Genomic DNA, 22,235 nt, shown 5'->3' on the forward strand with positions numbered 1-22,235 from the left:
GAAGGCAAGTTGCATAATCCTAAGGTATAAAGACACAAGATAAACATTCCCCTTCCAAAAGGAAGAAATATGGGGATATAAGAGATGGACTAAAGCAAACATGAAACCCGTTCACTTCTGTAGCCTCAGGTCTAGTATCTGTGCCCATAGTAGTGAGATGTGAGCCTCACAGGTTTGAAAGTCCTTCTTCCCTGGTCTTGCTGGCTGAAGCTCACATAGCCCTACTCTGTGGTTTCTCTCATCAGTTAATCCAGCAAAAATTCCACTTCTCTGGCATCTCCACCACCCTGGGGTCCCCAGTGCACCTTTGGCTTCTTTCCCACATCTAGAGGCACAGCTGCCTCAGAGGACCTGTGCCTACCTTCTCAGTTCTTCCTTAGACATCTGGGTGAAAACTTCCGCAACATCATAACTTCTACAGTTCTCAACCCCTGCCCAATGAAGACAAAACAAAACCAAACCCAACTAACCAAAAGCACTAAGTAGATGTTGCCAACGTCTGGCAGCAGCTTCTCTAATAGCTGGGCTCTTCTGCACCATTGCTTTACTGGCTCCTGAGGTCCTGAACGAGTGAGCATGAGGAACAATTCCCTCGGTAGCTCTTTTGGAGGTGCATCAGAGTTATCTTTTAAATGAAATATTTACACCTTTACACCCTTGAGCCTTCCATGCATAGGATATTGCTAATTCTTAAAATGCTCTCAAGATAGCTTTCTTCTTGTCCAGGTTCAAAGTATTTGATGCCTTTTTAACTGCTGTCTAATCTCTAATATCTTCAAAAACTGCACATCCTCTGCCCTCAACTTTAGTTTTCTTCATGTCAAAATTTAAGTCTTTCAAATTCTTCTGCTCTGTTTTTTACTTATGATTCTATAAATCTGGCTAAAAGCAGTCAGCAGGACTCACAACAGTCTGAATGGTGGAGTGCTTTGTAATAACTTTTATTAGTTCTTCATCCTTAATCTCAGTCCCCTACAAAGTCTGGAGTCATAAGAGAAGTGCACACAAATTATTTTCCAGAATGTAAAACACGTGACATTTCATCTACTTCCCAATAGATTCCTCAACACAAACTGAAAGATCATAAATTTAGCTCTTACTGTCCACATTCCTATCAGATTTCTGTTCCTCTAAGATTTGACCAAAACCACCCATCAGGCACTGTTTAGAGTGTTCAAGGTTTTCTCCAACTCACTTTCCCAACCCCTCCCCAAAGTCAATTCCAAATGCTATTAAACCACAGATCATAAATGCTCAATAAACCACCCAAATCTCACTACTGGTTTTCTCTAGTAGTTAGCCCCCCCCCATTGCTAAGATGAAATTCCTGACACAGTGTAAAGGAGGTGAGATATAATTTAACTCACCTTTTCAGAGTGGTCAGTCTACTGTTGGCTAACTCTAAGGCAGAAACCTCACAATGAACCAATGTGGCAAAATAGAGATGTTTAGTTAATAGTAGCCAGAAAACAGCAAGAGACAATAACAGAGAGGAAGAGGTCAGGGACCATATATGGTATCCAAAATTATACCTATATAACCCACTCAGAAGCACTGAGAAACATTCTTTATTAATTCCTTGCATTTTTGCATTCAGTGATGTTGATATGTGAAGAATTACAGTTCCACTCTAGTTCTATGTGAATGGTATCAAATCTAATACACTTCTGTGTAAGTTAACTACACTCGTGTTTTGGTCAAGAATGGACTGCCTATTCTATGATGGCCATATATAATTATAATTGACCAAGGTGCATATTGACTGATATTGTCATAATTTCATAAAGTACTACACGACTCAACATTTGTGGTGATTAGTGTGAGCATATGTACTGTAGTACCAGTTGTCTAATAATGTAGTACATACAATTGTTTAGTGTATGATCATAAGAAGCTATGTAGGATGATTTCATTTTTTATGAAATTTTAATCAGTAGTAATAAGTTCACTCTTTCTATCTATATATTACATTGTTGATTGCAAAATACCCTCTCATAGGTCCTTAGAAGGTACTGCAGAAGAAGACATCGTTATCATAGGATAGCACCATGTGTGATTTTTACCTCCTGAAAGACCATAGAGTGGGATAGAATGTGGAAAAGGAAGACAGAAGATACAAGTATTAATTATGAACCTGTGTAGACCAAGTCCTGATGCTATAGAGACCTGGTTGATGTAAGTTTTTGTGAATTAGTTTTCAGCCAAAGGTTTAAAAGCAAAATAAAATATCTAAAAATAGAAAAATATATAGTATTTTATATGCTGCCAAAGTGAGCATGTTTGTATTATACAGAAGAGAATATTTTGTACAACTCTAAAGTTTGTTCTTTAAGTGTTATTACCGTAGTTTAAAAGTAAAAGAAAACTGTTTATAAAGTTGTTTCTTGAGTTAACTAACCTTAGGTATTATGTATGAGAGGAAATTTGTAAATGTGCTGTGGCAGAATTGTACGTTCATAAAGTTGCAGTAGCATAAATAACTTCCTAGGCCTTCACAGTCACTAATAACTCATTCACTCATTTTGAGCAAATTCATTTCTGCAAGCTCCATACATGGTAAGTGCTGGACACAGGGCTCCATTTCTAATTTTTTATTATATATTTTGAGGTCATTGTCTTGGTTACTCACCATTACTTTTTTTTTATTTTACAGAGTAAAAGAAGGATAACATAATAAAAGAGGGGGCTTACCAAATTACAGACAAAGTGGTAGGAAATTATCACTGGTTATTGTTTTACATATTGTTATCTACAAAAGGAAAACAAATAAATAATAGTGGGTTACAGACAAAAGAGGTAGGAGATTATCAATAGCTGTTTATTTTCATATACAAGTGCTTACCGTGGCATTACAATTGGTTTCAGTTCCTAGGAGAAAAATATGCTCTGTAGATTTGCTACCTTAGAGCAAAAGGATATGCCACATAGCTTTGATTTGTGGTAGACAATCACAATCCAATTTGCATACATACACACTCTCATGTTGACACAATGAGATAATTGTGTGATGAAATATTTTTCAAAATGTATCTTATCATTAAGCAATATGTGACTGTATTCTCACTTTGACCCTTCAATACAGAAACCGAAGTCATCTTCAAAGTGTAGGATATATCCCATTACGCACATGCTAACAGCTTTGATACCTCTCCAATTCTCTGAAAGTGAAGTCCAACATTATTTTAACGGCCAGCATATTCTTACATGACCAAATACTCTTTGAGAATGGAAAATGGATCAAGGACTTTAGAAATCAATTTGACAAATTTCTTAGATAGCTGAACCTACAGCTCCATGTGACCCTGCAATTCTGCAACCTATAAGAAGTGGAAACATGTTTAAATAAAGACCTTGATACAAAATATTTATAACATCTTTAACTTTAGTCAGGAAAACCTGATATAACATAGGTGTCCTTCAAGCAGTTAATGGATAAACAAGTGTAATGCATCCATTATTATAATAGAATAGTAATGAACAATAGCAAAAGAACAAGCTGCTGTTTCATACAGCATGGAAGAAACTTGAGTATTTTGCTTGAAAGACTGCAGATATCAAACAATAACGATTTCATTTATATGATGGTCTGGAAAGGGAAATGTATGTATATAAATAAGACAATAGAAAATATCTATATCTGTCTATATCTATATATCTATAGCATTGATTGTTCATTTGAAATTGAGGGGAAGAAATTAAGAATAACTAGTCTGTATGAGTAAAGTTTTGCTGCCAGACGTATATGCCACACAGGTCTACATTTGTAGTCATTGGTAATGACTACGCACCTGCCAAATGTCATAGAGCTTTGCATCACAGAAAGTGAATCTTAACTGACAAATGATTAAAGAGAAGTGAATCTTAACTGACAAATGATTAAAGAGAAATTAACCAGGATGGGTAATGCTCAGGGTGAAATCTGCAAATGATAAATCACTTTAACTGTACTAAAATAATGCACACATTGGCTTTTATAAATATTATGGCAAGAAATGAGATGACCAAATAAGTTCGCAAAGGCAGTCTTTACAGAATAGTATATGCTACAGACAACAAAACGCACAGAAACACTGCACTCTGAAACTTTGTTTTTGGACTGAGGGTTAACAATTCTAAAAGTAGCTTATGTGATAGGATTGAACAAGTATATACATATGCTCTTGCAAGTGCCTCATGTGAGAGAGCAAAGTAATATTTTCAACAGGGAAAGGGGAGAAATTAGAACTAATCTTTAGGGACTGGATTGGGTTGAGGTATAAAATAGTTACACATATAATTAAATGTTGGTTAAGTATAAATAATTATAATTATATGATTAATAATAACTTTGTTTATCATTACTAAATACATATATTTATATTCAACATTAATTTTCTAATCATATCTGTTTAAAAAGCCTTGGAGAAGGAACATGATATTAGAAATCTTTATGCCTTATGCCCAGATATTTGTTTCTAAATGTATCTCTCCATAGAGGAAGCATTAAGATTCCCTGGAAAAGTGGTTACTTCTAGAATGGGGTGGTGGTAATTTAAAATGAGCCTAAATCATCCTGTACTTCCAGAAAGCAATACTGGCAAACAAAAACCAAGAAAGCAAATACACACAGAGGAAAGGTTAAACAGCCATAGATAGAACAACTTATACAGCAAATAAATAACCATAATTGCATTATAGTTTAATAAGTAAAATGAATATGCTTAATTCTGTAATGGTACTTCCTCAGTGGACAAAAAGAACAACTCTTCCTTACAGAATAATTCCTATTAAAATATGGATGAAATGAGTAAAATATAAAGCCACTGTTAGAATGCCACAGTAATTTTAAAAGGAGAACATCAAAGTAGTAATTATCACAGGAAAAATCCACCAATATTGGCCAAAGTAATTGGTTCACAGTTAAAATGAAAGAGATTTTTTAAGTTGCAGTACATACATTTCTGACAAATCTGAAATTCTTTTACCTCTGTAAAGGTATAAGTTACTTCGCATGCCACATTTCATCTCATTGTTTCATTTACTATATAATAGTACTATTTCAAATTTAAAATTATAGTATGAAATCAACTAAGTAATAACCCTAAAGTATACATAATATACATGTGGGCAATTTTCTCTGTGAACTGTAATGGCATACAATTTAATAGCACATATACCTATAGTACAGTAAACATGATAGCCAGTCTCTGAAATTATCACGTGAGAAGGCCCAAGTGTCACCAATTTTATTTTTATAAATGTCCCCATATTTTATCAAGTCTGAAAAATTTACCTTTTTACTTGAATCATGTAGCTAATTCTTATTTAAGAAAATTACTGAAATAGCTGGATCATACATACCATGCTAGTTTTTACTTTTTGAAGAACCACGTCTAAGTTTCTTTGTCCTTTGTTCTTCTTTTATTGGTAGTTTTTACAAAGCTGTAGCACTACTTTGTCAGTCTATTTTTCCCTCTGTTAAGCTGTTAATTGTCCATGCTTTTTCCTTTTTTGTAAGTACTTTAGAGATTACATGTAATCTTCACTTTAAAATACTGACTTCTATTGCTTTACAGAAAGCAGCAGTTAATGTTTAATTGTTTGATCAACCTTACATGCCTATATTTGTTTAACTGAGTAATCAATTTCAAGATAACAATATGTAATACAACAACCATTGTTAATTTCCTATCACCTTGTCTGAAATTCTGTACTGCTTCTATGGTTTGGGTGTTCTTTTGTTTATGTCTGTTTATTAATGTGTTTTTGTTCATTTATCTTTAAAATAAAAAAGAATATGGTACAGAATATAGAGGATAGGATGAGCAAAAAATGAAAGTATGAAGCATCTCGATGGAGATCTGAAACATGAAGAAATAAATCATATTAAACATCTAGAAAGTCAAATAAAATATCTGATATTAACACATCTGCAGATAGGCCGAGCAGCTAACAGAGCCGAAAGAGCCAAAGGCAGAACTGGAAAAGTGGATGTTTTAATACCTAACATTTACACACAGTACAGAAAACAACGCTGGGATCCTGCAGAACAAGGTTAACATTTCTAACGTGCATATAAGGGGCGTATCAGAGTGTTGGGAAAGAATCCCAGTTTCTCACCATTTAGAGACCAGGCTGCGTGAAGCTGAATCAATCACAGCTTCACCTCCTAACCTCCGGAGCCGAGAACTAAAAGCCCATCTGTTTCCTCTGTTTTCCACATACCTTTTATCAAATATTTGCTGCCCAGATTACTTCAGCCTCTGCAGAAAAAGGAAACACGCTTCAGACAGAGAGCGCCAGCTCTCGTCGAGCACTCTGCGGGTTTAGTCCTCACCTCACAGCAGTCCCCTCTGGAGTAATTTGAATTTTCATAGGCCTATTTTCTTTTTCTGTTGCTGCCTCAACAAATTACTACAACTTTTGCGGCTTAAGGGAATGCACAGTTATTATCTTACTGTTCCACAAGACAGAAATCCCACTCTGTTCTCACCAGACTAAAATCAATGTATCCATAGAGCCGAGCTCCCTTTGGAGGCTAAAATGAGAGAATCAGATGATTAGATTTCCAGTTTCTAGAGACCACTTAAATTTCTTAACCTGCACGCCTGTCTTCATAGGTAGCAACATACTATTTTTTTAACCTTTTTTCCACTTTCACGTTTTTTTTTCAACCATATCTAGGGAAAGTTCTCTGCTTGTAAGGATTCAGTGGTTTGATTTCTGCTCACTTAGACCATCATGTCTCCATCTCAAGGTCAGCTTGATTATTAACCTTAACTGTATCTGGAACCTTAGTTCTTTTTACAGTTTCTGAAGGCTATAACTCTATCTAATGAATACCCCCAGAAATCTGCTGATGAAAAGTGCTGGTGAGGAAAGAGACAAAAGTGATCTTCTTCGTACAGTGGGAAGGTAAATGCTATAGCATTAGTGGCCGTTTTTAATGTGCATTGCTTGTTTTTGTGCTTTTGAGATTTGAGGGTCTATAAATTCTGGTTATTAACCCTTTGTCAAGTGTCTTTTGCAAACATATTCTTGCATAATGTAGGCTGTGTCTTCATTTTCATTATTATTTCCATTATTCAATAGAATTGTACTGTGATATAAACTGATTTCTCTATTTTTGCATTTCTTTCTTGTGTTCTTGCAATCTTGTCTAATAGTGTCTGTTCTTTTCAAGGTCTTAAAACATGCCTCAGGTTTTTTTCTAGTAGTTTCACATCTTATGCTTAAGTCTATAATCTGTCTTCTGTTGATTGCTGTCTTGTATGTGAATATCAAAATCAGCTGGATGTAGATTTGGGGGTTCACTTAGAGCTCTCCTATATTCTAATGATCTATGTGTGTACTTTTATTCCAATACCATGCTGATGTATACAAAATATGTATCTTTTGAAGTTAGATAATGTCATGCCTCAGGTTTTGTTCTGTTTACTCAGTATTGCTTTTGATCATTTGGGTAGGGTTTTTCTTTTAGTTTTGTGAAAAGTGACATTAATATTTAGACAGAGATTACATTGAAACTGCCGATCACATTGGGTGAGGACATTTTAACATTATTAACTATTTCAGTCCAAGAATACAGGATTTTTTTTCTAATTTTGGGGTGTCTTTCGTTTTACTTCAATGTTTTATAATTTTTAATGTAGAAAAATTTCATTTCATTGCCTAAATTTATTTCTGGGTATTATTTTCTTATTTTAAAAGGAGTTGCTTTTTAAAATTCTATTTCATATGTAGTAGGTCACTTGGTTTATAGCAAAACTACTGATTCTTTCTGACTTAATTCCCATGTGTCCAAAGTTCAAATGACCCTATTAAAAACCATTACAGAGGTAAGTATGAAGATTCTCCAAAAGACTAAACAAGGAAAAACCATTTTATCCAGATACTTTATTTTGGACACATTCCTGAAAGAATTAAGAGCTGTACATTATAGTGATACTTTCACAACCTTCTTTATAACACTACAGATCATATTAAAAAAGCTATGGAAATATCCTAAATGCTCACCAACAAATGAATAGATAGAATACACATACACAATGAACTATAACTCAGCTGTGAACATGAAATCATTTATAGGAGAATGGACAGAACAAAACTATCAAGTTGAGTGAAATTAGACTTAGAAACTTAAATATTGCATGTGTTCTTTTACGTGAGAAACCAAAAACATACATACATAAACAAGTAAATAAAGTAAAAGGGAGAGGACAGGAAATCACAAAGCAGACTTCTGCAGTCAGGGAAAGGAAAAAGTAGAGTGGGGAAGTGAGCAAGGGAGGGAGAGGGTAGCAAGGGGGATAAAGTCATTTAAGATTTGTTAATGCACACACCAACCTGACAAAATAAACCACATCAGCATATCATATTAACGTCCACTAGTAGAAAGGATATCTATATCTATATCTCTCTATATCTATATCTCTATGGCCAGCTAGTATAGCAGTTTCACAATTTCACCTACTGAGGGTATGTATTACCACATATGTCTTAACTGTATTATGTCTCAGTTTCTCTATTAGTAGAGAAAAACAAATTTTCCCATTTTCACTAAGATATTGAGATGATTAATTGTTTAACATTTAAAACTTTTAGAATATTACCTAGCACACAGTAAGTGTTCAATAATTGATATTATTGTTTTAAATATGTGTTGAATGGAATATTACATAAACACATTTCATATATTTATACTTTAATGTGTTATGCTACTGGCTCAAAATAATGTATTTATGAAGAATATTAATCCTTTTTTTTCTTTTTTTTTTTTTTCTGGTACCTGGAATCGAACTCACAACCTTGCACTTGCCAGGCAGGCGCTGTGCCGCTGAGCTAAATCCCCAGCCCCGAAGAATATTAATCCTTATATATATCCTTGTCTGTATATTGAATATTTATCACATTTATTGCTTGCTGACACTGCACTGTTTTTATGAATACCACTTTTTATACTTAAAGTAGTTTTTCAAGATTGTATCTATTATTATGACTATACTACTAAGGCATCAATAGCACAAGTAGCTTATTTATTGTGGAACTAGATATAACTAGACAAACACATGGGGTTCTGACTTATCTCAAACAAGTGCTTAAAGACACGTCACTGCCTAGACATGGAAAAAAGTGAGATTATTCAGAAAGATCATTGGAAAACGGTTAAATTCAATGTTAATCTGCATCTTGAGAAATTTTATTATGCTACTGCTAATAAAAATATGAATTTATAGTGTACAAAAGTGAATGAATATTTTTTCGTCAATCCTTTTGACAATTGTAGCCACAATGGATTTGACATCTAGTCCCTCAGTTTCACTTTGGAATGCACAGTCATCTTTGGCATTTGTGGCTCTCTTTGCCATATTTAGAACTTGTGAACAAAGGTCTGTTTTTTCTATTTCCTTTGTTCCACTTAAGTTTCCAAGGTAAAATATGTTGCTATTCTCTCTCACCGCCATTGTCCTTAGCTGTTCACAGCTGCTATCTTTTTCAAGTAGTTTTTGAACCGAGTCGCTTTCTTGATATGTACTGGAAAAAACTTTTATTTCCTTAACAAAAGAAATTACTGGCAGTAGTATTAAAATTTGCATCTCATCTAAGTATTGTGAATGGTTACACTCGAAATACACAACTCCTAATTATGCAGATAATAATATACAAGATGTCATGTTTCCAACCCATGTGAAAGAGGAATGATTGGATTACATTACCTTTTATGTAACAATGGAAATAAAAAGAAACAAAGTGATGTTCAAATTCCATAATCTTTCCAGTCAGAATTTATAGAAAAAGCAAAATTTTTCTGTAATATTTGTTTGTTTTATCATAATACTTTCAGAAAACTTAGTTCTAACACTATTCTAGAAGACATTATAGAGTGTGATAAAATTATGCAAGATTGGAGACACTGAGTTTGGATATTTCACTCAATCACTTAGTCTTAATTTATTGTTAATATTTAAAATGGAAATGATAAACTGATACTAGATTACATTTGTATTTCTATTAAAATAGACTCCCTATCAGTCTTATCAATAGATTGATTTTAATGTTTCCTACTGTCCATAAACACAAATGACAAATTTTATTACAGAAATATTGTTATAAAGGCACAAGATAAAGACATATTAAGTCTAGTTGCTCCTTGGCATACACTCAGGTGAAAATTTAAATGGATACTGATCACATTATAGACTTTTCAGCTTTAGAATATTAATATAGCAATTAAAAGAAGGAAATTAGCGTTTGTGAAATAAATAAGGAAGAATTTTTAAAGTTTGGATGGCATTAAGCATCTGTATAAGATCATTCCATGGAAACGCTGTACTACTAGAGAACATGGAAACACTTTACTACTAGAGAACATTCTCAAAGGTTCAGGTTTCTAAGTAGACTACAAAAAAGACCAGCCAGGAATTTTAAAGGATGCGCTCCAGCATTAAGTAAACCTGGATGCAAAAATGAGCACATTCATCTCATTCTTTCGTAGGAAGTTAAAGTTATTTCGCAGAGCTTTCTTCAGGAGGTGTTTGTTTTGATTGAAAGGTGGACATCAGTATGTCACAAATCCTGTCACTCGTTGCTGCCATGTTTACTGCACTGTGCAGCCTCTCTTAGTCCTTTACCTTTCGTGATTCCTGCTGTCTCACCGCGACACTTCCGCTCAGTCTTGTTGCTGATCAGAATAAAGTTAAGACAAAAGTAGCTAAATGGTCTTGAGTTCTATACTCTTTCCCTTTTAAAATATTACTTTAATAGAGGATAATAGATTAGAAAATGTTCTGTGCATATTATTATGAAATATGCATTTTAACTGAACACATTTTATGGTGTTGGAGGAGGAACATATTATTTCAAAAAATGTAACGCTCTGCAATACTCAGAGATTAATACTTGTAAAGGCCTGTTGGACTTTAATGTAATTATCTGACTGAAACAGAAAGCCTATTTTTGTCGTAAATCTTCAACAAGTGGCACAATGCTCCACAACTGCAGGTGGTGAGAATTAAATTGAATTTCAATAATTCAAACTAATGTATTATTTACTAATTGTTATGTTTTATTACGTAGAAACATTCTAAAATATTATTTCTGGATATTAAAGCATTTCTATAATATTTCAAAATTTTAAAATATTATTTAGAATTCATTCTAAATTATTATATCTGATAATATATTTTATTATATTATTATAATAAATATAGTATTAAAATTATAGTTATTTCATAAAATTCATAAACAGAACTAAATAAACACATAGACAAACTAAAGAAAATCATGGCAGCTTTAGGGGATCCTATTAAGATGGAAATATTTGATTGGCTTAAGAACGAACCCATGTCTTAAGTGCAGCATTTTAAGGTGGCAGAAGACAAAAGCAATAGGATCTTGGAAAAAGGAGCTTTTCTTGGAGATTCTCTAGGAAAAACAAGTAAAAAGGACCTAGTAAAATGACTTCTTATCCTGAGTAAAAATGGAGCTATGGCCTATTGTATTTTGAAAAATAAATGGAGAGTAGAAGGGTAATTGTCAAAGAATGAGATATATATAATTAGCAAGATTTTCAGGAGATCACATAAAATTTTAAATTTAGAGAAAAAATAAGTTGAAGGGTCCTGTTGTACATCATGGTAAATGTAGTTACTAACAATATGCTGCATATTTCGGCCAGGGATATAGCTCAGTAGCACAGTGCCTGCCTGGCAAGTGCAAGGTCCTGATTGAGATTGATTCTCCTACTCCACCCTAAAAAAGTTGCATGCTTGAAAATCACTAGGAAAATAAATTTGAAGTGTTTTTATCACACAACAAATGAGAAAGCTAAGTAAGTGAGGGAATGTACATGTCTGTTACATTCATTTAACATACTGTAGTTATACACATACTAAAACATCACATCATGTAGTACATATTGTGTAGTACTGTAACAACTGTAAAAGTAATAAGTATGCACAATATTGTAAGTCAGAAGAAAATATCACACAGTAATGAAAAAGAACAAATGAATATGTAGCAACAAGGCCTTGTTAAAGCTGGATGGTTGATAAAAGAACAACTTTATGAAGTTGGCTTTTTTCTCTTTTTATTTTTTCTAATTGATGTTAAACATCATCGACATCATTATAAATGGACAGTTTATGCATTAATATTCCTTCTGCTTTAATTTTCCTTGAGTCTTTCTATTGAAGGACTCTATTCAGTAACTCCTCCCTGTCCTGAAATTCTCACAAATATTTTTGAAAGTTTATTTATTTATATGTAGATAAATGTCAAGAAATGTTGTGAGCAAATCAATATACAGTTGGTCATTTTATAAATTGTTCCACAATGCATTCCATTCAATTCAATGATTCCACTAGGAAACAATAACATTGTTTGATTTTATTACAGAAGGGTCAGAGAATTTAATTTCCAAATGATTTAACTATGAAAGGATTAGATCTTGGCCTTCTCGTAATGGCTGAAAATATGTTTTAGCTTACTTTTAATATGCATTTCTTCACAAATGATCATCAGTGAACACATGCCTTCATTTTTTCATTGTAAACTGATTGCTTAAAAACACTTTCAATTGGATATATATTCACTGACTATATTGATTCATAGTTATACTTTACTAAGATTTAAAAATGCATACATATTTCAAATATTTTCCAGCTTTCTTTTGTCTTTCATTTCAACGATTGTCTTGGTTTTTATTTTTTTATTATGTAATCAATCAGCATTTTCACAATTTTTGTTATATTGGTTTTTATTAGAGACTACTTTCAAATTCTCATCTTATAAAAGTTTCACCAAGAGTATCTTTTTTGTGTCTTTGCCTTGTCTTTTTCTTTTCTTTTGATACTTTTTCTCTGCTTTCTCCACCCTTCTTTCTTATCAAAATTTGCCTTGAAGGAATGTCAGAGTTCATCTTGCTTGGGGTTGAGGTTAAGATTCATTGTTTTTAGTTGTATTAATGAACACATGGGTATACCTCATTTTTGTCCATATTCCACTATGTTTACATTGATCACAATAACCACTTTTCTCAGATTTTTCACTGTATGATGCTTCTGGATATACTTAGAAATTTTCATTTTTAGGTATTTATGTGTCTATTCATGCACTGGGAAGATGACATTTAAATACAGAAATATTTATTACTTTTCTCGTGAGTTATCTTGTTTTACTACTATTAACTTCACAAATTTACTCAGCTGTATTTATTGATTTTATTTCCCTCCTAAACTTTAGAATCAGGTGTTTTGGCAAAAAGCACCACTTTTACTGACAGAACAGTACATAGTTTAATATAGGGAAGATTAGCACTTTGTGATTTTGAAACAAACAGCAACAACAATAACAGATATGCATATATATATGCCACTTAGTGTGATATTCTACTATAAATAGTTTTTAATCCTATAGCTAGTTGTGTGTGTATGAGAAAGTTAATGTTGCCTAAATATAGTTTTTACCCAACCTGTAGTCTTTCACATTTTGTATTACTTCAGTTAATCTCCTTGATTTTCAAGTTATCAGAAGCATTTTGGTAAATAACCATTATTATTACTTTTTCTGTTTCTAGGTGCATTGCCGCATTAGATGATCTTAATTCTTATCTCCAAGACATTGGTAAATAATGATGAAGATTGTCTTAGTTGCTTTAACATCACAGGGACACAATCCTCAAAAACCACAAATTAAAGGATAAAATGTTCCCGGGTTTTGAGGTCTTGAGTCTTTTTCCAGAGATGGTTTCCAGGTTCTTTCCATCTCAAACAATGATTTGAATGAAACAAGCAAATATGGTTGGCAAAGTTTCACATTTATTTTCTATAGGAAAAATTTAAAACGGTAAGAAAAAAGTGGTGGGCGGGGAGAAACTGGCTCCGGAGTTTCTCAAATTAAGGTGAGTAAAACATAGGAAAGATAAAACCCAAAATAAAAGATAAAAACATAGGACAAAGTCAAAGTACCCCCTGGGGCACATGGTGGGATATCATGTGGGAAGCCATGATAACAAGTTTCCAATTCCATCTATCTTCTTTTTATTCACTTCACACATCACAGGTTTGCAAGAGAAGTCCACATACGGGAGCCTGAGAATTGTTTGGTACACGTATCCTGGGATCTGCTCACACCTTGCTTCCCAGCCAGTTTAAACCACACCCTGTCTTTCTATCTCAGAAAGTTTTATTTTGAATCTAATTTCTAGAACTTTCAGTCCCTGGTAGGTTGGCCCCAAGCCACGTCAGCATGGCAGCAGGACGTGGCAGAAGAGGCTGGCTCTGCATGGGAGGCAGGGTGCACAGAGACATCAAGGTGAAGATGGACCCTAGCAGGCCACACCTCCAGTGACTCAGCTCTGCCACGCAGGCTTCACCTTCCAGAGTACATCTAGCTATAAGTTCATAAGTGGATTCATCCGCCAATAAGTATCACCCCCGTAATCCAATCACTCCCCAAACATTACCAATGAATGCAAGAGGCTTTGGGGAAGCATCCAGACATAAAGCATAACAGTGATGACGCCTGAAAATACAGAGATTTTCAATTCCATGGCACTGTTTCTGTCATTTCTTATTAAGCCTTAGTCTATTCATTGTTTAACCTAGACACGTTTTTTATTGTTAAAAACCATCTGCTCTTACTATTTCATTTACGCTTCTTTTTCTTGTCGATCACATATTATCAAATGCCTCTTCTCAATCTATAGTTATAGAGCATTATCTTATTATTTATCTCTTCAATTTGTAATATTGTGCTTTCCAACTCTTCAGGATTGCGTGATGTCCACACTTATGTAAATTTGCATCCTTGTGTTCATCCTCTACTGTTGTGAACTTCAGAAGACCCAAGTATTTAGTGAGGACCCATTGTAGTTTCAGGTCTAGTTCTAGATGCAGGACAACAATTCAGCTGCACACTTACTGCTCGACTATTTGTTCAGAAATCAGAAGCCTGAGTATGTACAACTCCCATGAAACTTATTCTGCTGATAAAAGTATATAGATTTCAATATCATCAGAAGCATAATTTTGAACACTGACACTAAAATCACATTGACATAGCAATGACACTGGAGTAATAAATTCTTTGTTCAGTGACTTCAATAATTTTTTCATCAAACCAAATTCATAACTTTATTTGAGCACCTTAACTGGAAGCTTAATTTCCTGTTTAATTAGCCAGAACCAGTCTATTTTTATTAAAATTAATCACTGAAATTTTTTGAATTTAAGGCAGATATAAATAGAAGCAACTGATCTTCAGGGTACTATTGGAATTTCATATTTTTTAAGGAAGGAAAAGAACTTAGACAACTCTAGTAGAGTTTAATCAAGAACCAAGAAGATTCATAAACTGAGCAGCACCCAAGGAAAAAAAAAAAAAAGTAATTCAGCAAATTATACTCTACACCTTTGGCAAGGAATAGATATGGCCAGGAAAATAGAAGTGGAATACAGAAATAGACTGACTGGCTACAGTTCACAATTTGCTTTATTTAAAATGGCTTGACCAGTTGGCAGCCAGCGATTTGCTGAAGCTCTATTTCCGTGACTGGCTGTCACTCAAACACTTATTACAAGAATATACTGTTTACAAAACCAAATTAGGCTGCCTTTCACTACATCATGACCAAAAGTTCCAAGGCAACATGAAGCCCAAGTGGATATATTTTAGAAGGTTTTAGGCTTGGGTTGGGATTTGGTCACTTAAAAGCATAATTCAAGTCTGTGATTCATGAAACCCTATGATACATGTTGACAGAGCACTTAAATTACCCTGCACGGGTAGCAATATTAATGTGCATTTACATATACCATCTGTAGGTGTCTCATATAGGTAATGAGAACAAAATATAATTCTTTTATTATTTATTTTTTTTCCTTAGTATTAGTATTGTGCTTATACCATGGGTATTGAACTTATACATGCTAGGGAAACAATCTACCTCTGATATAATTAAGACAATTCTGACTAACTAGTCAGGAAGCCCTTGGGTTTGTGGTGCTCCTGCCTCACTCTCCACTGTAAGTAGAATTAAGGCGGCTATCACATCACCACCTACTGTTTTCCTTTACAAAGGGCCACTTAAACAGAATGGAAGGCTCATGTCTGTAATTTCTCAATTCCAGAGAAAATAGGGCATATGGTTGCAAAGAGATGGATAAAGAACTTCTCACCAACCATATCCACTGGCATGCTACATTTGAAAGATTAAAGTTTGTTCTAATGGTTTATGAATTACAATAACTGCTCTACATGGGTATACTCAATATAGTAGTGAAATACAAGACCTCTACAACTAGACTACAGTGTATCAGGAGTCTTCAGTTTTTTGTCATGGAAAATTTAACATTTCTGAACACCAGTTTTGTCATTTGAATATCTGCTTTATGTTGTGTTGTGAATAGTAAATGACTGCATGCATAGGAATGCTCAAAAGTGTTCTTAAAATATATTACAGCACTCATTGATTTGTGATGAGGTTGTGTCCCAATAAATCCATGATAAAGTGACAATATTATAAATTGATAATACATTTACTACATCTAATATACTAAATATTGTAGCTCAGGGACATAGCTCACACTAAAGAATTTGTTGTTTATTTAGCTTGTGAACTTGTGATGCCCTAGCATTTATGTCTTTTGCCATTTCTCAGTATTATGAGAGAATATCAAACTGCATAGTACTTGTCCAGAAAAGTGAAAAACTCAAAACTTGAAGTACAGTTTCTATTAAATGATACAACTTTTGAAACGTTGAAAAATTGAAATCTGAGTGTGCTGGTGCACACCTCTAATCCCAGTACTCAAGAGGCTGAGGCAGAAGTTTCACTATGAACTCAAGGCCATCCTGAACTACATGATAAGACCCTTGTCTCAAAACACCAAAAAGAAAAATTTAAGACTTAGAAGACAAAGCATCATAATTTAGGGATTATTTAAATCATCTATATTTACTCAGTAACATTTCACCTTTATTAACTGTAGGAATTACATAGTAAATTTAAAAAATAATAAAGTGTGTTAAAGAAGATGAACAGGAGAATAGACATGGTATCATATGGGAGTTACTAAATTGCTGGAGTATTCTCCAGAATCACTAACCACATAACTTCTTTATCATCAGAACAAATTCTTCTCCCCAAGGTCCAATGAGGCCACGCCTGCCTTGATCAAATATTCTGTAAGAGCACCTAGAGCTGTCAAATTGACTCCTGCACAAGTCCCTTAATTCTGACTTTGTTTTAGCCAGAACAGTTTTGAGATTGAGAGTCTCAGCATTACACAGGGGTCCAATTATAAATTTAGCCTCTGAGAAAATACATGAAAGTGTCACAAAACTTTGTTAACCTATATGGAAGATAATCCATGAATAATATTTGTGAGAAATGATTCTGGGAGTATTTGACTAAGTGTACAGATACATACTTTTAGTAGACCTGATTTTTGTAAAGCACATTCGTTAAGAATTGTGGACCTGATAGTCAAAAAGAGAAAACAGACATACGGTATTTCTAGTTCTTTGTTGACTGACATTTGAACTCAAAGTTATCCCTCACTAAATAAGAAGAACAAGCCAGAAATTCTTTGGCTGAATGTAGCAGAATAAATAAGAAAATTAGTATTCATCAATTATGAAGTAGGTTTAAGTTGTGAAGTCTACCCTTATTCAGATTCTAATGCCTTCATGAGTGAATTAAATAGGTACTGCTTTTATCAGAGAATCATGAAGTATTTTTGTGTGAATGAAAAAGGCTAATAATTACACAAAGCAAAATAAATCCAAAAATTTGAACCTATAGATCAGGAAAGAAGAGGTCTACTTTGAGTTAGTATGGTGGAAATTTGAGACATTCATGATTTGTATGTTGAAGTCCACCAAAACCCTCATACACTCATAGGTCGGCTTTGGAAGGTGATTGATTTTGGCGCTCACAGCTGACTTACTGTTGGGAAGTGAGTCATACTGACAGACAAGTCACTGAGGGCGTGGCCTAGAAGGGGCTAGATCCCTTCCTTTTTCCTGCTTAATGGCTTCTGCTTCCCACTTACTAGGCCTTGAGCAGCGCTTTGACCACGCCATTCTGCCATGCCCTCCTGGCATGGAGCCAGCCAACTATGGAATGAAACCTCTGAGAATTATGAGTCAAAATGAACCTTTGCTCTTTTAAATTGTGTGTTGGGCATTGTGTCTCTGCAACAAGGAAAGTGACTACAGCAGCATTTTATCCACTTCCGAGGAGCTTCAGTTCACAATCTCTGACCTATTTTTATGAAGTTGAATCTGGATAACAGGAAAGGATAGTATACAATATTATAAATGCATATTATATATATTCATTTTTTTGCATTTTCCAGAGATGTTTCAGTTAATTTTGTACTATGGTAACTAATAAGATTGCCAAGATTGTTGGACAAAGACCCAAATGATTGAGTGCAAATTTCTGGGTGTTAATAGATTTGGGTTCCATGGGTCAAGGACAGTATTAGCATAGCCTAGTGATACAGTTTTCACTTATGTTCACTACATAGTTGGTCTATGTGACTTCAAAACCCTTTTCATTACTTTCCCACACACAAATGTAGAATTTTAACAAGTGTACATAGCAGCTGGTATGTTACGCATATGAGCCTCCTGATTTAGGATTCCTTCACAGGAGCTTAAAGAACTGTAGGTTAATTGATCCCTAGAAGAACCCTATTTAGTTTACCTTTAGACTGTGCAGAATAGAGATTAAAAGTTGAAAAATCATTACAGATTTTAATTCATTTAATCAGACAGTGATTTCAGCTGCAGCCTCTATTTTAGATACCTCCATTATGTTAAGCCAGTATAGTTCATGGTTTTTCACTTAGTGCTCTGAAAATTGTTTCATATATATCTTCCTAAATGAAATAAGAATACAGTTGGTGGGTTTATATTTATTTACAATATTTATTATTGTTGCTTTAGAGAACACTTCCACTTCAAACCACACGCGCACACACACACACACACACACACACACACACACACACATTGATGTGAATTTTTCAAATGAGGACTTCTGGAATTTAAGTTTCATTGGCCTCATAAGAAATTTTGACTATATCATCACTGATTGTCTTCTGAAATTTTCAAGAAGATTAATGATCTGTAATGCAATTTTTAAAGGAGGATCTCGTGTCTCAGTATTCCACAGAACATGACAGTGATTCAACAAAGGATGATGACATTTTGCTGATAGGTCCTGGAGAAAGAGTGATCGATGGTTTAATGGCACACATGTATGCAAAGGATAGAAAGTAAGTCCCAATAAATACTCCACTTGAACTCTTTATCTCATCTAAATTCTTGGATTTTGTTTCTTGGGGTGATTTCTCAACACAAATGCAAATGAAGTCATTATTTATAATAATCAGGAGTCAAGGAAGCAAAAACAAATTTCTTTTCCACTCACTTTCAACATAAATGGACCTTAAATTTTCCTCTTTCCACTTACTAGGCATCCAAGAAACATACAGTGTTAACTGAATTGCCACAAATATTGGATCGAATATAAAAACAGATTATTAAATTGCATTTCAGGTGTGAGGGTAGATCTCAGTGAAGTTAAAACTTGGGGTTCTTGTAATCGGTCAGGTGCTCTTTTGGTAACTTGGAAGCCCTCATGAAAATTTTAGAAGAGAACTGATTTCTGCACAGAGCATGGACAGTCAAGACAGCAATGCAAAAGTCCCCACACCAGGCCATGGAAAGGCACCTTACTGTGGCCTGATGGGATCCTGGCTGCATAGTGAGCAAAGGCTCCTCCATATTTACAGCTGTACCCCAGCATGCACATTACCCCCTGAGCTCCACCTCCTGACAGACCAGCAGTGGCATTAGAGTCTCACAGATTGCAAACCCTACTGTGCACTACATGTGTGAGGGACCTAGGTTGACTGCTTCTCTGAATCATCTCAAAACTATCCCCCACCACTGCCTCCACTCCCCACAGCCTCCCCAACTGCAGCACTTGGAAAAATCATCTCCCGTGAAACCAGTCCCTGGTGACACAAGTTTGCGGGTCACTGATTGAAGAGGTACACATTTGTTTTAGGATTTTCATTGTAGTTGGTTTCATTGTCGGAATGTTTCTCTTGTGGTTATCTGCTTGCCAAATTTACTCCTTCTCTGGAAATCTGTGTTCAAATTTAATTTTATCAACACTCCAACTGCAGCCAGTCCCCAATTTTTATTCTGATATAGTGATTCTATTTTCTACTACTTCTTGCATTCCTGCATACCACCATATTTATGGAGTTAGTAAATATAATTTATTATTATTTTCATACTCAGTCCGTCCTGTGAACTCTTTTTTATGTCAATGGAGCCTTCCTTTTTCAAGTAGTTCCTGTCATATATTAGCTATTCAATAATCATATCCGTCAAATATTTGTTGACTGAGATTCATTCTTCCAGAGACCATTATATCTTATTTCCTGTCTATATCATTTTACTATTGCTTTTCTTGACTTTTTATGTTTCTACTTTGTAGCAGTGATTTGTAGAGATGATTACTGTTTTATGTATTACATTTGTGTTGACTGATTTCATCACAATATAGCAAAACATTTTTTGGTATAAATTTTATATTTTTCTTTTCCTTATAATATCTTACACCACCTTTCTGCATATTATTTGTTGAAGAAGCTGTGTGTTACTCCAGCTACTTATTTGCAGGTGGTGCATATTGTAATATGATTCGTACATGTTCAAGATTATTGTAATTTCCTTTTTGTCCCAGGATTTTGAGGACAAATTCTTTGGTCCTTAATTTTCACTACTGAAATAGGATAGGCTTTTTCTATCTTTATGATGTAGAGAAAGTTTTCTCATGAATACATCATTTGCTTGTGATTCTTTTGTATTCACTTTTTAGGTAGAAAGCTCGTTCTACAACATTTATTTCACTCTATGCTGTTTGTCCCCTGCTATACAAGAGGGATTCACTGTAGTTTAGACCATCAACTTCAGGGAGACTTTTTAATAGTGACTTCTGGATTTATAGCCATAGTGATTTTCCTAAGCAATTAGTTGTACTTCAGTACCATTGTGTTAAATGGCTGAAATTCTAATTTTTGATGTTTAGGGATATTTAACTGAAGTTCAATATCAAGAATAGTTTCGTTTATGCATACTTTCTCTGGTTTAAAATGATGAGCTACTATTTATTTTTAATGAAATATATTGTTAAGCACCAAATCAAAATGTTTTGATATTTACCTTTTAGAATGTGGACATTTTTGTTATAATTTCTTGATAGTTTAAATAGTCATAAATATTGTCCCTTTACAGGGTACATAATTTTCCGTGTAGATATAAATTAATATCCTCTGGCTCAAATACTCTATTTTCTTATTCAATATAAAGCTGTTTTAATATCACAGATAATTTAAATACCAACTGACTATTCTGTTATCCCATATATTAGATGCTTCTACATTTATTTTAATATTCTTTATAAATAGTTTGCATTGAACTTACATGAGATTAGATTAATCAATTATTTATTTCAAGTTTGTGGCAGAGATTGCTTGTTGTTGGCAATTGGCAGATATACACTTTCTGTTTCATGCAGTGATAGAACACTAACCTCTGGGGTTGGGTGTATGGCCAGCTAGAATATGGGCTTTGTGTTCTGGCCTCCTATCTCTTATGTAGTTGTAACATTGTCAGTATAGTCTAGGCATTATTATGAGGAGTGTATAGAGAAATGGGAAATGTATCTTTGCTAGAGAAATGGGAAATGTATCTTGTTGCTTTAAAAAATCTTTGTATGCTGAGAATGAGAGAGGATTTGTTATGAAAAAATAAAAGTTCCCTAGTTTTCAACAACCGTACAACTACAACACTATTTTGATTTGCTACCTGTAGCACTATGATGATCTGTAAGTTCAGGACGTCTTTTCTGAGCTCCTATCTTATGTTAGTAAGAGTTGCAGTACGGAGTCAAAAAGTCAGGAGAGTTTTATTTACCCAACTGATGGCTTTAAGATTGTGTGTGTGTGTTGTACTGCAGGGCCAGGAGGGGAACTTGGAAAGGACCCTGAGATGTTTTTCTTCAATTCACAATTTAAGATTACTAAAAGCTCAGTAATCAAGGTGAGTAATACTTAATTCAGAATGAAAACTCTAAAGTAATGCCAAAAATATTGGATGAAGTATAACGACTTTTATTAAAAGACTATCCCTTCTTGTTTTGTTATACTATGTCACTGTGAAGTCAG

Source organism: Chinchilla lanigera, unplaced genomic scaffold, assembly GCF_000276665.1.
Source record: "Chinchilla lanigera isolate Chin_1 unplaced genomic scaffold, ChiLan1.0 scaffold00008, whole genome shotgun sequence".
In the NCBI taxonomy this organism is placed as follows: domain Eukaryota; kingdom Metazoa; phylum Chordata; class Mammalia; order Rodentia; family Chinchillidae; genus Chinchilla; species Chinchilla lanigera.